The sequence below is a fragment of the Brienomyrus brachyistius genome, chromosome 23 (genome assembly GCF_023856365.1).
Source record: "Brienomyrus brachyistius isolate T26 chromosome 23, BBRACH_0.4, whole genome shotgun sequence".
NCBI lineage: Eukaryota > Metazoa > Chordata > Actinopteri > Osteoglossiformes > Mormyridae > Brienomyrus > Brienomyrus brachyistius.
In genome coordinates, this window is record NC_064555.1 from 20,157,888 (window position 1) to 20,172,858 (window position 14,971).

Sequence of the window (14,971 nt, forward strand, 5' to 3'; positions counted from 1 at the left end):
TTTGTATTGTTTGTAGTCATTTCTACTAATTATTAAATATTGGGTATTACAAATGTTAGGTACTGAAATGCTGCAATATTGTAGTATATTTAAATTTTTTTTCTACAAATTTGAAAACAGGAAAAATGATTTAAAAAACAGTATTTTCATCCAATTATCCTGGTATAGGGTTCAGGGAATCCTGTCCACAGCAGCAAAGGGCAGAATTTTAGGGCACAGCTTGGATAAAAATGTTAGCCTCTTGCATGGCATGTATTATGGGCAGGTTTCTGTTTCGTTTGAGAAATGCCAGTGGGCCCAGCTGCATGCTTTTGGACTGCAGCATAAAAGCAGAGCACCTTTCGGAGAGCCACGCAACATAGGGAGAAGATGCAGACTCACGCTGAGACTCAAACCTCCAGCCCTGGAGGTCCGAGACCACAGTACTTGCCACTGAGCCGCCATACCATTGGTCAGTGGGTAACATTCCCATAATACACTGCCAGCCAATAGTTTTTGCACAGCACAGGTTTTTAGCACTTTTCCATGTATTTCAAAAACTTGTTAAGCATTGGACATTTCAGTGAACAACTGTAAATGAAAATATTAGTCAAAACAAGTTTCCTTTATAACATGGAAAGAGTATGTAACAGTACATGTCTGACATCCTATTTCCTGGTTGTGTGGTGATGGCATAGTCACATTCTAGGCTGTTCTTTAACTTTAAGTGCACTAGTTAACTGTTTCACCCTATGAAACAGAGCAGTATTTAATGTCTGTTGTAGAAAGAATGCCTCAGGTTTTCTCTGCTGTTATAACTGGCAGAGGACATTACTTTGATAATCAAAGATATGACATTTTCTTGCTAATAAAGGCACTTATATGGTGAACATACTGTAAATGCATTTTTTTAGTAAAGAATATTGACTGAATATTTAGTAAATGTTAAGTGAGTAACATGCAAATGTATAAAATCTCAGTGTGTATATATACATCTCTATCCACTATCACTCTGTCTTGAACATGGGATATAAGGCAGGAGACAAATTGAACAGGATGCCTGTCCATTGAAGTTACTCTACAATGTTGATGTACAGTCATAAAGATGTTTGTAAGGAATCCATTTGAACAATCAGCTCAAGGACATCAGAGTAAGAAGTTACATAGACATTACTATGTTAAGATCAATGCTTCACAACTGACGGTAAACAATTTTTGCCGGTCTGTCGGAATGAACAGCCTATATTTCAATGGCGTTCATCGTGCGCTTAAAGCCTTTCAGAGAGTAATTCAGAGGAGCAGAAGATGTCGGCCTTACTGCTGTGCCTCCTGCATTTCAGCACGATGATCTCCATTTGGGAATGTTTAACTTCTTGGTGCTGAGAGTCTGTGAATGGTCTGTACACCTGCCTTATCTTGACCTACAATGCAGTTTAACATCAACCAATGTTTGCCGCAGCAAATATCTAATCAGCCAATTGTGTGTCAGAAACACAATGCATAAAATTATGCAGATGCAGGTCAGGAGCTTTAGTTAATGTTCACATCAAACACCAAAATGGTGATTTAAGCGACTTTGCACGTGGCATGATTGTTAGTGCTAGACACGCTGGTATGAGTATTTCAGAAACTACTGATCTACTGGCATTTTCATGTACAACCATCTCTACAGAAAAAGATCCAGTGAGTGGTGGTTCTCTGGCCTTGCTGATGGCAAGGGATGGAGGAAAATGGCCAGTCTGGTTCAAGTTGATAGAAAGGCAACAGTAACTGAAATAAGCACTCGTTACAACAAAGGTATACAGAATGCAAATATCTCTGAATGCATGTCGAACCTTGAAGCAGACAAGCTTAAGCAGCAGAAGATCACAGTGGATGCCACTCCTGTCAGCTAAGAACAACGTGAATCTCTGAGGAATGTTTGAAGCCCGTTGTTGAATCCTTCCCACAAAGAATTAAGGCAGTTCTGAAGGCAAAAGAGAGTCCATCCAAACTAGCAAGGCTCACCTATTGAAGTGGCCGGTGAATGTATATGCACATTCAGTTCATGTTTTTTGGAGTTTTTGGAACCCTTCATAAAAATGATTGCATACAATAAACGATTTTCGTTATGATTATGGTCAACCTTCATGTAGAAACAACCAGGTTTCGCGCTAAAATATCCTGGAAATTAGTGCAGTTTATTATGCCATTGATCTTAACAATAGCCTCTGGAGCCCTAAGATACACAGCTCATTGGTCTTTACCTTGGCTTACGCGTAAATCGTGTAGCTTGTTGGTGTAGGGATATGGTTCTTGCTCTGGCTGGGAGAATACTTGGGGTCAAATGCTGAACAGGCTGTAAATTTTTTGCGATTGAGCATCACAGCCGTTTGATTATAAAACTCTGTAGATCAGTGTCTCCAAATCCGGTCCTCGGGGACCCACAGTTGGTCTATGTTTTACCTCCGATCTTCCTGCCAGACAGTCAGTCCACTTTTCTGTCTGGTCCAGATGTTACCATAGGGCACCAGGACCCTCCAATTGGGTTCCAACTGGTTGTGCTGGTATGAGTTGCTCCACAGACACCCAAACACCCGATGGTTTGTATTTTACCAATTTATTTTACATAAAAAGTAAAAACACACTTTAAAACGCCAAGGCTAGCCGATGGCATACAAAAACGTCATAAAAATTTAGTCCGTTCAGGGCCCACTATCGGATCAGCGGGGCCAGGCGATGTCCGTGCAAAAGATGATCCCCACAAGCCCGGTTCCGTCCGCCCCAGCCTATAAGGGTGACAAACACAAGGCGAGCAAACAGATTCTACCACAGCACGACCCACAATCGCCGTATAGGGATACTGAGAGTATCGCGACAAAGGCACACTACCGCACACTTATCACCCCCACAGGGCACCGCAATAATCACACACACACACACACACACACACACACACACACACACACACACACACACACACACACACATCGAAACACCCGTACACACCCACTACAAACGACACCATATCACGGTATCCACTACAGGGAGGATTGATAACCTGGTTTCGAACACCCGCCACTACATCAGCCTAAACCAGACCCCAGATCCGACGCCGACCCGATATTTGGCTCTGTCCAAGCGAGCAGAGTTTCCACTTAACTCGCTGCGGGGGGAATGCCCAGTTACTCTCCCCCGCTCCGGCGTCCAAGCGATTCCTTCCCCGACAGAGCGTCTCGAGACGCAATCGCCACTCGGGGTGCTCCGCTCTCCAGTATCGGCTCCCCTGTCCACTCTCCGGTGCGTCTTCTCCCGATGCCTCGTCCGGTGTTTCTTCTGTCCTTTCCCTGGTGCGCCTTTTTCCGGTCTCTCCTCCGGGTCTCTGCTGTCCACTCCCTGGTGTGCCTTTTTCCGGTATCTCCTCCGGGTCTGCTGTCCTAACTTCCAGGGTGCCTTTTCTGTAATGCGATCCTCCCCCTTCACTTTCCCAACCAATCCCAACCATTGTTCCAGCGCCGCAATTGTCAAGGCAATTAATTAGTCCCGCGATCCCGGCTGACGTACCAAAGGCACAAGGATATAAACAAAACCCACATGCCCATAATACCCACGTGACACAGAAACTGTGGGTCTCCGAGAACCGGATTGAGAAACACTGCTGTAGACAGAGTGTGACCAGACATACGGCTTCCCCAGCCTTCCAGTAATGCCTTTACTACACCACTTCATATTTTTGGAATAGTCTTTGTGTTGCAATTTGTTAATTTGAATAGTTATCTTGTTATGTTCTGGTTATGTTTGAAAGATTGTTCATAGCTCTGGCTCCAATTCTGCTTACACTTATGACTAGACATTCAATGGAAGCTCAGCCTAACTGCACTAACACCTACTTCACTCCTTGACAGGTGTATGTTTGTAATGTGCTACAGTCGTGTGTCGCTTACCGACGAGGGTATGTTCTGAGAAATGCGTCACTAAGTGAATTTTTTTTTTTATAAGTAGAAGAGTACGCCCCAAAATAACAACATAAAGTATAGTATAGCAAATACATAAACCAATAACATAGTTTTTTTTTATTAGAGTGTTTCTCAATTGCTTTGGCACACTTAATGAAATATATTTTATTCTCAGTTTGGGGTTTGGCCTGGATTTAGTGCAACAGTTAGGCTAAGTTGCAAAAGGCACTCAAAACTACTCACCCAAAACAATTAACTCATGTCTCAAAAGCAAATAATTCCACCAATGAATTAGTCACTGCCACCGAAATGAAACGTACAATCAGCATCATTTTAACCAAGACAGTCAAAATGCTTAAATATATTGTTGCAGCTTTTCTCGACTGCTTTGACATATTTCATGAAACATGCTTAATATTCTCACGACTATTAGATCATTTCTCAAAATGGTTCATACATACAGCACAACACTATGGTTTAGTTGCAAAAGCCGGTAATTTACTCAAAACAATTAAATAATTCCACCAATGAATTAGCAAGTGGCACCAAAATTAAAAGTAAAATAAGCATCGTTTTAGCCATGACAGTCAAAATGCTTAGATATATTGTCACTACCAGGGATGGATTATGGGTTCGTTCGCGAGGCCCCCCCCCCCCCCCACCACCAGCACCACCACCACAACCATCACAATTCAAGGGCCCTTGGCAGCCAAACGCCCTCCCTATAGGGTCAGGGGCCCTTGTTGGCAGAGGATCAAAGAATGTAGGCCCTCTAAAATAGACAAACGAAAATACATTGTTCATAAGCGTTGCAAATTGTTTTGGGCTAGGGGCCCCACGGGCCCCCTGCACCCCAAGGGCCCCTGGGCAGCAGCCCCACTGGCCCGGTCCGTAATCCGTCCCTGGTCACTACTGTATGTCAGTGTAAGTCTGCTCCTGAGCTCCACAATTTGTGAATGATAGTTGGTTCCCACTTTCTCATTGTCACTGACTGATCATTTTTGTTTAACAAGCTGATGCTTACAGTATTCATGTCAAATACACCAGTTTCTACATTGCAAGTCTCTAAATTACAGTATGTGAAGTTCACTGGCAAGAGGAAGCCCTCGCAAGCTCATGTTACATCTGTAGATATCAAGACACAGTACAATAGTAAACAATGAAGTCACACAGCGCTGAATAACACAAGGACAACAAAACGACAACAAAATCGTGTATCATGGGAACCAAAAGCACAACAATGCCGTATGACTGCAATTTATGGAACATATTTTTAAATCATTTTAAAAGCTTGGTTAAGTTTTGCAACTAAACTATAGTGTTGTGCTATATGTATGAACTGTTTTGGGAAATGCCGTTTAAGTCTTGAGAATGTTAAGTATGTTTTATAAAATGTGCCAAACCGATCCAGAAAAACTGTAATGCATAAAGGACGGTCAAATTTGGATGGAAGGAAACTTGCGTAGGAACATGTGACAGTGCTTGAGTTACTGACATACATACATGAAAAGTAACTCTTTGAAATTTATGGACAGCCTGCAGAATCGCTCTCACTCTTGCAGTGACAGCAGTAGGAGTAGAGAGAAGCTTAAACACACCAAGTCACACCTGAGATCCATGTCGCAGGATCATCTCAGTAGTTCTGCTGTCATCGGCATGAACCACGTGGTTGCTGGGCAAATGTCCTATGATGAAATCATAGGAGTTTGAGCCAAGGAAGACAGGAAAGGTGAAGTTTAACAGTTAGTGCCCGATATGATGTGCAACTGTGCAGTATAGTGACCCAACACTGAAATGGTCAAACTGTGTTCACTGAATTTTTTTTTTTGCAGTTTTGATGGAATTGATTCAGTTGTTTTAATGCCAGAACTGCCAGTGATTTTTGCTTATTTTATATCTCTGAGCTGACTGCATATTTAGATGTCAAATTTAGGATATAATGCAAATGTTTGGGAAAACTTTCTGCATGTCACAAGAGTGTTGATTGCTGTTACAGACTGGAAGGCAGGTGTTTGGCCAACAAAAAGGTGTTTATTGGACTAAACGGGAACAGGGAGACAAATAAGACCACAAGGGGTCAAAAGAAGAAGGCTTGTATGGGGAAGGACATGGAAGGACATGGACGGACATGGACGGACATGGACGGACATGGACGGACATGGACGGACAAGAGGAATGGCATCACTGACCAGACAGGGGCTGACAAGCCAAACTGGCACTTAAATACAAAGACTAACGAGGCAACGAGCAACAGTCCTGGCTCGTTAGGGAGGAGTCAGGAGGGTTAGGTGGATGCCACAGGCAAACGTAAGACTATGAATGTCATGTCTATAAGAATCTATGAACACATTATAATGCATTGATGAAGCATTATAGACATTGTTATAAATATTATTTCAAAACAGCACATTATATCCATGCTTATTATGCATTAAGAATGTGCTATTAAGGTTATTACATTATACAAGACAGCTTTAAGTGAAGTGTTAGCAAGTGTAATACTTGGTACCCTATAATGCAGCTATACTGATATGTCAATAAGTCGTGCACAAGCTTTCAGGAATCAGCTTGAACGGAACGTCCATCTTCCTTAAAACGCCTCCCATCTTGCGGCGGATCGACGGTCATTGGTTCATCAGGGCCAACCTGCTTCTGCCTGCGATAGTATCCTGTGTCAGCGTCCATTCATTGACCGCGGGTGACAACGGGGACGACAATAACGCCGTATAACTAATTTGAAGGGGTCCGGAATAGTGGGAAGAACAGGGACTATTCTTAAAGTAGACTAGCTGTGCAGACGAACGGTAGCCTACTCCGGCACTTGCTGGAAAAGGGTTTTTAAATCAATGCAGAAATGATTTCTTAAGTAAAATATTCTATCCTGTAGAATAAAGTTTTTTTTCGGTTTTTCATCAGTTTAAATTTTTGATTCAGATTTTTTCTGGAGGATAAAGGAAAGAAACGTTACTCAGCATAACATCCAACGTTTTTGAAGATTAAGAAGAGAGAATTTATAACGGATTTTCTTAAAACATGAACCAACCACGGATGCTGCTATTATTTTTAACAGTAATTATTTGTTCAGGTAAGTGCGGTTTAAAAGACTTCGGGGCTTGTGGATGGTGGTTTTGGAACTTTGCTTGGACTAGAAATTGCTAAGCAGATAGGCTAAAACAATGTACTTGGTATGCAATTAATTATCTATGATTTATTCTCTATTAATACATTATAGTGATATAGGAATATAAACTTTGTAAATTGAGTGTCTATTGCCACACGCATATTTATATTTAATTTTACATGACTGTTTCACCTGTTCTGCAAATAATAATGCAACGCATATAAAATGAATTATATACGTGCGTGATCCTTTCGTTTGAGTGTAAATAACATATTTTGGAGAAGGTTTTTTGTGAGTCACGGTGGATGACTTGTAATCTGTTTAAAAGAAGGTGAATCGGTGTTTTTCTGCATTCCCAGTTATATTGTTCATATTAAACAGTCTATTAACCACAATATATTAAGTGTATAGGTATGATTATTGTATTGGCATGTTTTAATCCTCATAGAGGGTGGTGCAAGATAAATTTGGACTTTGTTCGTTAAAATTTATTTTCTATACCCGCACTTCCATATCTTCCTCCCGCACTTGCCTTGCTGACAATTTGTTTTTACCGGATAAATAGTTTTCGCCAGACCGATTGGGAATATATGTTTATTTTGGTACTTCTTTTTTTGCTTTTTTTGACTCAATCTTGTCTAGATCAATAAAATCAGTCGGATTTCTTCACAAGCATCAAGATGTATCGTCCGCAACCAAAAGTTGCCCGATAAGTTGAAAGGAGTAAATTTTTTTACCTCATTGTCTGTGGGTTAAGGGCCACATTATATTTTATAACGCTGGGATTTATTTTTCACGTAATAAACATTTGTAAACGCCTGTATGTGTAATGTTAGTCTTGTCTTAGGTGAATGAATGGATATCTGGTATTTTATATTAATGAATCAAATTAGCATATTCTTTGTTATTTATCCGTTGATTTTTTGTTGGTGGGTGTCCCCGCTATTCATTTCCCTTTTAAACAATTCGAGCATTGGTTAATGAGGGCAATACTCCGTATAATCAGGCCAATTACAGTTGAAAACAGTATAAATGTAATTGCTGTACTTCTTGTTGAATGAGGCTAATTAGACCTAATTAACGCGGCCATTGAACCTAGAGTAATAATGAACGGGGCATTTTCATTGCGAACTTCACATTTTATAAACATTATATAGTCTTTTTCTATAGCACTTTAAATAGACGTAATATAATTTGAAATATCGACAAAATCTTGATAGGTGCTTGGCTGGTCATTTTAAAATAAAATAAAATAAAAATCGTTTAAGAAATCTTTTTCAATACTTATATGCTCATTTAGACAGTCATTCTTAGGTGTTTCTTTGTGATTGATTACAGCACTATTGACATAACTGCATCGTTTTTAAGAATATTAGACTCATTAAAACTATATGTTGGGAATAAAGTGTGGAATTTAGGAACGGTTTTCAGAATTAAACTGTCAACTTTTTTGAACCAGAATGAGGATCGTGGTTCTGCGTCAGACTGGATTTGGGTCCCTCCGTTGTATCTTCGGTTTCCCCAGCATGCGTTACTGAAAGCCTGGCTGCTCCATGTCAGGGTGATGATGGCAAGGCCATCAGATCTTCCCTGACTGAACAGCTGTCAGTCACATGCTGTCCTTTCTGAATATTAGCCAAGCTGATCTCCCAGTTCAACATATTAACCTCTATATGCTATTGAATTTCTAAAACATTATTGGCAATTACAGAAGAGCAGGCACCTGATTATGTATGCAGAGTTTATAAAAATGCCAGCTCGCCCAGCTTTGCCTCTCCGAAATCAGGTAGTCAGATCTGGCTGAGAGCGGCATATTTGTAATCTAATGTAAAACTGAGTAAATTTTACTTAGCATTATGCTAATCACTTTCATTGCCTACACCGGAGCTGTTGAGATCCAGAACCGCAGATATAACAGAAAGTCGTCTCCTGGATATCAAGCTTCCACACCTTGATCAAAGCCCTACTACCTTAAGCAGAAACTTCTACCTTAAGATTTTTGCCTATATGTTGAATAAAGAGTAACTCAATTATTTTGGTGACCCACCCCCTCCCCAAGACCCAGCTTAGCATTGCATGTGGAATGGGAGGGGGTGCAAGTTTCCCACTGCGGGGAACGAGTGGAGATGTGTGAACAGGGGTGAGGGGGCAGAGGCTTACAGACACAGACCCTGTTCTCCAGCTTCATGGTCAGCAGAGAAGCGGGGTGGGAGGGTGGACAATGATGGCAGCCTGGCCCCCTCCCCCATCCAGGCATAAACTCACACCTTCATTTCCATATGACTGCAGTTGTCTTCCATGGGGCTCTTCTGATTGAGATCTCATTGGACTGGGGGGGGGGGTATAATCTCCACACAGCTGCCCAGAGCCACGTTCCCAAGCCCTTCTCACCCCCCAGCTTCCACATGCTATTTCCATGTGCGGAAGGTGTCTTAGAGCTAAGACACAAACCTGGTCAAGGCAAAGGAGTCTGACTATGTCATGCAAAGTTGAACTCTGCATTTTTATTTATGTATAAAACAATGTTTTTTTTATTTAGCAGATGCTAAAGTATAACTGAGACAGCAGGGTAAAAATAAACTAGGGGTTAGGGGCATTGCTTAAGAGCCCAGCAGTAAGATCACAGCCATAGCAGCCTAACCCACAAAACCACATGCCCCCCCCCACCCTCCTGGAGTATTTTCCTTACCTTTGTAGGAGTGTGTTTTCTAAATGTTTTTTTTTAGTTCAATAAAGTCCTGAGATGTGTTGGTGCTCCATCCGAGGTAATTCCCTGTCTTGCGCCCATAACTTCTGGACCACCCTTGACCCTGAATAGGACAAGCAGGTACAGGAAATGAATGAATGAATGGTTGGTTGGTTTATTTCTCTCAGTAGTCATACCATGTGCAGTTCCGACTAGGTAATCCACTTGAAGTTGAGCAGGCCTGAACAGTGTTTGGATGGGAGGCCAACTGGGAAAGCTGGGTTGCTGCTGGCAAAGGTGTTGGTGTGGCTGAAAGGCTCGCCTACCCTGTGGTCAACATGGATTCCAATGCCCCAGTGCAGTGATGGGGGCACGGTGCTGTAAAAATGGCACCATCATTTGGATGAGATGTAATAGCAAGGTCCTGACTCTCTGTAGTCATGAAAGGTTCCTGAGCATCTTTCGAAAGCAGGAATGATTCCCCAAAGCCCTGACTAAAAGTTCCCACTGTGGCACTTTCAAATCTGGCCACCTAATCATCCCCTGTATCTAACTGGTGAATTCTCCCCTGCCCCTTTACCGCCGTAGCTGTGGTGGTGAGTGTGCTGGCACAGAATGACTGCCTGTACATCATCCATGTGGGTGCTACACAGTGGTGGTGGTTGAAGTTGCTCCCCATTGATTAAGTAAAGAGCTTTCAGTGTCTTGAAAAGTGCTATATAAATATAACATTCATTCATTAAAGATGTGTCAACCAATGGGTTGTCATCACGTCCTTATAAACCACAGTAGCAGCTGTTAAATGTCTTGCTAATAGTTTAACTTGAGACAGTAGGCAGTCACAGACGTGTTCAGTGGTCACTTCTCCAAACTGATAATCAGCTCACCCTTTCTTGCTGCTCCTCGAGGTTCTGTTCCTGGGGGCAGCTGCTGGAAAATGGATTAGGCTATCATCTGTAGCGTGTAGCTGGGGCTCAATGGAGGCAGTTATAGGATTAGCATGTCCTGCAGAGAAGTAAGCTTCTCATATCTTGGGCCACTATTCATTCATAGCTTCCTGTTAGATTAAGGCCCAGTCGACTTACGGAGTCCATAATGCTCCAACCATCTGGATTCGTGGCACCGTAGAGGTTATAAATACTCGTAGTTATGTCAACTGTGGTGCAAAGCAATTCTAGGACTTTATCAGAACATCCAGAGAAGCAGGTTTAAACAGTCCGTAGACTCTTATGCAAAGCCCTTAACCCCCAGCTCCCTGGGCACCACAAGCTGGCTGCCACTCTGACCTCCCTCCTCCAAAGCTTGCTCTCACCTGTATGGAAAGCTAGATGGGGCAAAGAGAATTTTGCCATGGGGATCAATATACAGTAGTATCACTATTCTAAGTACATTTAGGGCTGATAGACATGAACCACATTCCCAGAGCTCAGCCTGCAACTCCTACACCAATGTAGTGCTCATGTTATTCTGACAAGCCAGCTTCTTGATATCAAACGAATGAACTTCATGTATCCTCTGTTGATACCTTTTGTAGTATTTGTGGGGTTTAGATAAATGGCCAGTATGGTGAGGAACTGCAGATTCTTGGTCGCCTGATTTAAGGTTGAACCTGTTGGTGCTTGCAGCCATGTTATTTTTATTGGGGTTGATTATTATGTTTGTTGTGTCAGTTAATTGATATCTTATGAATTATATTGCAAGACCTTGCATGATCATCTACACAATTCAAAATATTTTTATACGCAGTCGTGAGAAAGAGCATAGTTAAGTCGTTAACATGAGGGTGCCGGTGCTCTAACGAAAGTGGTGGTCGTGTCCCACAGGTAATCTAACAAATGGAGAAACCTTTAACTGCAGCTTTTTTAATTAAAGAGCAGCCTCTTGCATTTTCATTAGACTGCAATCAGACACAGCTGCAGAATGAGGGCAGCACAGCCTAATAAATATAGGTGATGTTCTCATTAAAAAAATGCTGCCCATGGAAATGAATGCCTTTGGTTGTTGGTGAAAATAGGTGCATCCTGGTAATAAAAATCAGTGAGCTTGGATAACATTCCCAGGAAGTTTACGGCACACGGAAAGTGGCAGCCTAGGCAGGTCACAGGGTACACGCTCACGCACAATGGACGTGAAGAAGCTGGCATGCTTGGGGGAACCTCACACCACATGTTGAGGACGTGGAAACCACACACACACACACACACACACACACACACACAGATTAGGTATCTATATCTTTGTGGGGACTCTCCATTCATTTCTGTGGGCGTAACCCTAATCCCAACATGATGACCTTAACCCCCTACCCAGCCGTAACCTTAACCTAAAACAAAACACTTTTGGCATTTTTACTTTTTTATTGCATTCACAGATTGTGTATAGGTTTTCATCAAATTATGGAAGCACATGCGCACACACACGCAGGGCCATGGCAGGAACTCTTAGCACATTAAACCAGTGTGTCATTTTAAAAAGCACTGTTTAATTTTATAAATCTGTTTTCTGTGCTTGGAGAGACACCGACCTCTGGTCAAGCAGACAATCAATACCTCTACATTCTTACCGATATATAAGAAGTAAATCTGTTTTGTCGTCTTCTGACTTCTCTTGGTGATTATTGAAATGCAGCTGACACAATGCTTGAAGTTATCTACTGTTTTGTTTTGAAATACTGGCAGCTGGTCATATTAGGAGGAGACATGTTTGTAAGCTAATCAGCAAATCGGCTTTGGGGCGATGATCGGTGCAGGACTTCACAGGCTGAGCACAGCAGTGTTAATTGTTAGGAAGTGATAAACTACTCAACAATTAATTGAGCCGAAATGCCTTTGCAGTTGGCGGATGGACCCCGGCCTCCATTTGTTTACCTCGTAATTGGAAGCCGTTGTTTATGTGGCTTTGAACTTGGCACGTGTGAGTTAATGACAGGCGGCCTTTAAACAATGGGCCGCACCAAGCGCTGGCCGGGTTGGGAGAACATGTTTGCGCTAAGCTTTTAGGGTTCTCAGTGGCCGACAAGGGGGGGGAGTTTAACTCCCATTAGCGGAACAAAAGCGTGGCTCCTGGGCCTTCGATTCTCACTAGCCCCCCCAAGCCGGGCCCTGTGTGTCGCCCTCTGCCCACGACTCACATTCAGCCATTGTTTATGCTGGGCCTCCTGCCGCTGTAATGGAGATAATGGGTGGCTGGGTGGGGGGGGGGTCACAATGGGCCAGCGATATGTCTTAGAGGAGAAAGAAAGAAAAGTAAGTTTCAGTCGGCCTTTTGCATCTTTTGTCCTATTTCCTCGGTCCCTGAAATTTGAATTATAATGATACTCGTCACCCGTGAAAATAATAACGTGACCAACCAGCTCAGGAGTCAGGACCCAATATTTTTGGAAAATGAGACGTGAAATATTAAATATGAATGTGCAAATGCAACTGTTTATATTTGCCAGATCTGATGTCATGCCCATCTTACCCACAGTTCCTTTTGGGGTGCTATAACTTGCCATAGCTATGGCACTGGGTGATGTCGGGACCCTCCAAGCTCCCTGTGACATCACGCCTTGGTCATTAACCCCTTCATTTACCTTAGATGCCCAGAATGGCGGCTGTCATTGTCCATCTGGCTACATACAGGAGCACCTCATCAGGTGCTGCATATGTTAAGCCTGCTGACTTGTCATGAGAGCTTTTCTCAATTTCAGATTCTAGTCCAGGTTTGCTGGCCTCCCCTTTCACACCCAGAAGGCCATAGGGAAGGGGGGGGGGGACTGGAATAGGCTCCAGTCAATGGAGGGATTTGCTCATGTTTGCTTTCTCCTGGTTTCTCCGGACCCCTTTTCACTTTCCTGGATGGCTTAGGGCCGTGGTCACAATGGGCTGCAGGGTTCATGGGCACCCAGGGGGACAATGGGAGTGGGGGCCGTGGAGGGGGCTTTGGTGGCCGGACACAAGCTGCCCGCCGCCCCATCTTCCCCACCAACTCTCTCATGACCCCTGAAGGGTTCGGGTCACAGCCTAGTGAGGGTGGGGGGTGGCCCTGGCTCCTTCTGTTCAGATCACCTCCGTTCATGCACAGATGGAGGGGGAGGGGTCAATGCAAATTCATCCCCAGATCTGGACACTCAGTCACAGTCACACCCAGGCCCACGGAGGTCCTTAAGAGGTTTGGCTAAGCACAGACGTGTCTGCACAAGCAGAGAGCATAGGAGAGGCGCACGGCTTTAATGAGCTGGTTTAATTAAGCCGGCCTTTGCGGGTGCCGTAGGTCGGGATGCATCAGCCATACCAATGGCGGGCAGGGCTGCTGACACCATCACGGATGGCCAGAATCACACAGAACGGGGCTAGTGAAGGCTGAGAACTTTGAAAAGAATGTTTCATACGTAAGCAGGAGTACGAGTAAGTTTCAGGCTCTTATAATGCTTTTGATGTCAGAGCAGAAATGCTGTCAGATGCTTATAAACTCAGAGAGCAAGCCAACCTGCTGAAAATGGTGCCTTTGAAATCACAGATCACCACAGAAGAAGGTTCCCCTCCAGCAGAAATACCTGCCTGAGCAGTAGATGTCACCACATACAGTCATACTTCCAGAATTCCATAGGTACTAATAATTATTAATGTCAGAAGGAACCTCTGAATTAGCGCATTGACCAGTGGAAGTTCAGTTGTGTTTCTGACAGTTCAAAATGGCTCCTCATTTTTAATTGCCTGACATGTGGTTTGGTATGTAAGTAAATGAAGCTTTATTGGCAGTTTGACTGTAACAGCTTTAATTGTATATTTGAAAAGGAGAGGAAACGAACCGATGCTGTAATGAAATGAATTTGGTTCTGCATCTTGCAACTTGAAGCAAGTGGGTCAGGCTCAGCTTCGTGCTTTCAGGCGGATGGATGCTTGTGGATGCAGAAGCAGAAGGAAGTAGCTGAGGGACCACTGAGGGGAGAAGGCAGTCGAGAGAAGCAGGGATGCATTGTGGGTGTTAGGAAGTGCACCCAGCTGGATGGCGCAGTGATGGAAAAATCCTCACAGCCTCACTTATCTCAGTGGTCAAGTTTAAAAGCAAATATCACTCAGCTGAGTTTTTTTTTCTTCTTGTCGCTCCAAACCCTGTCCCCCCCCACAACAGCTGTGAGAGAGGAGTTGGACATTGAGGAGGTCAGGATTGACCAAAATGGGGGAGGGGGGGCTGGCTTTGAGATGGGACCAAGGGCAAAGTTTGAGTGATCTAATAGCATGGGAAAGTGACCTCCAAGCTGGACTG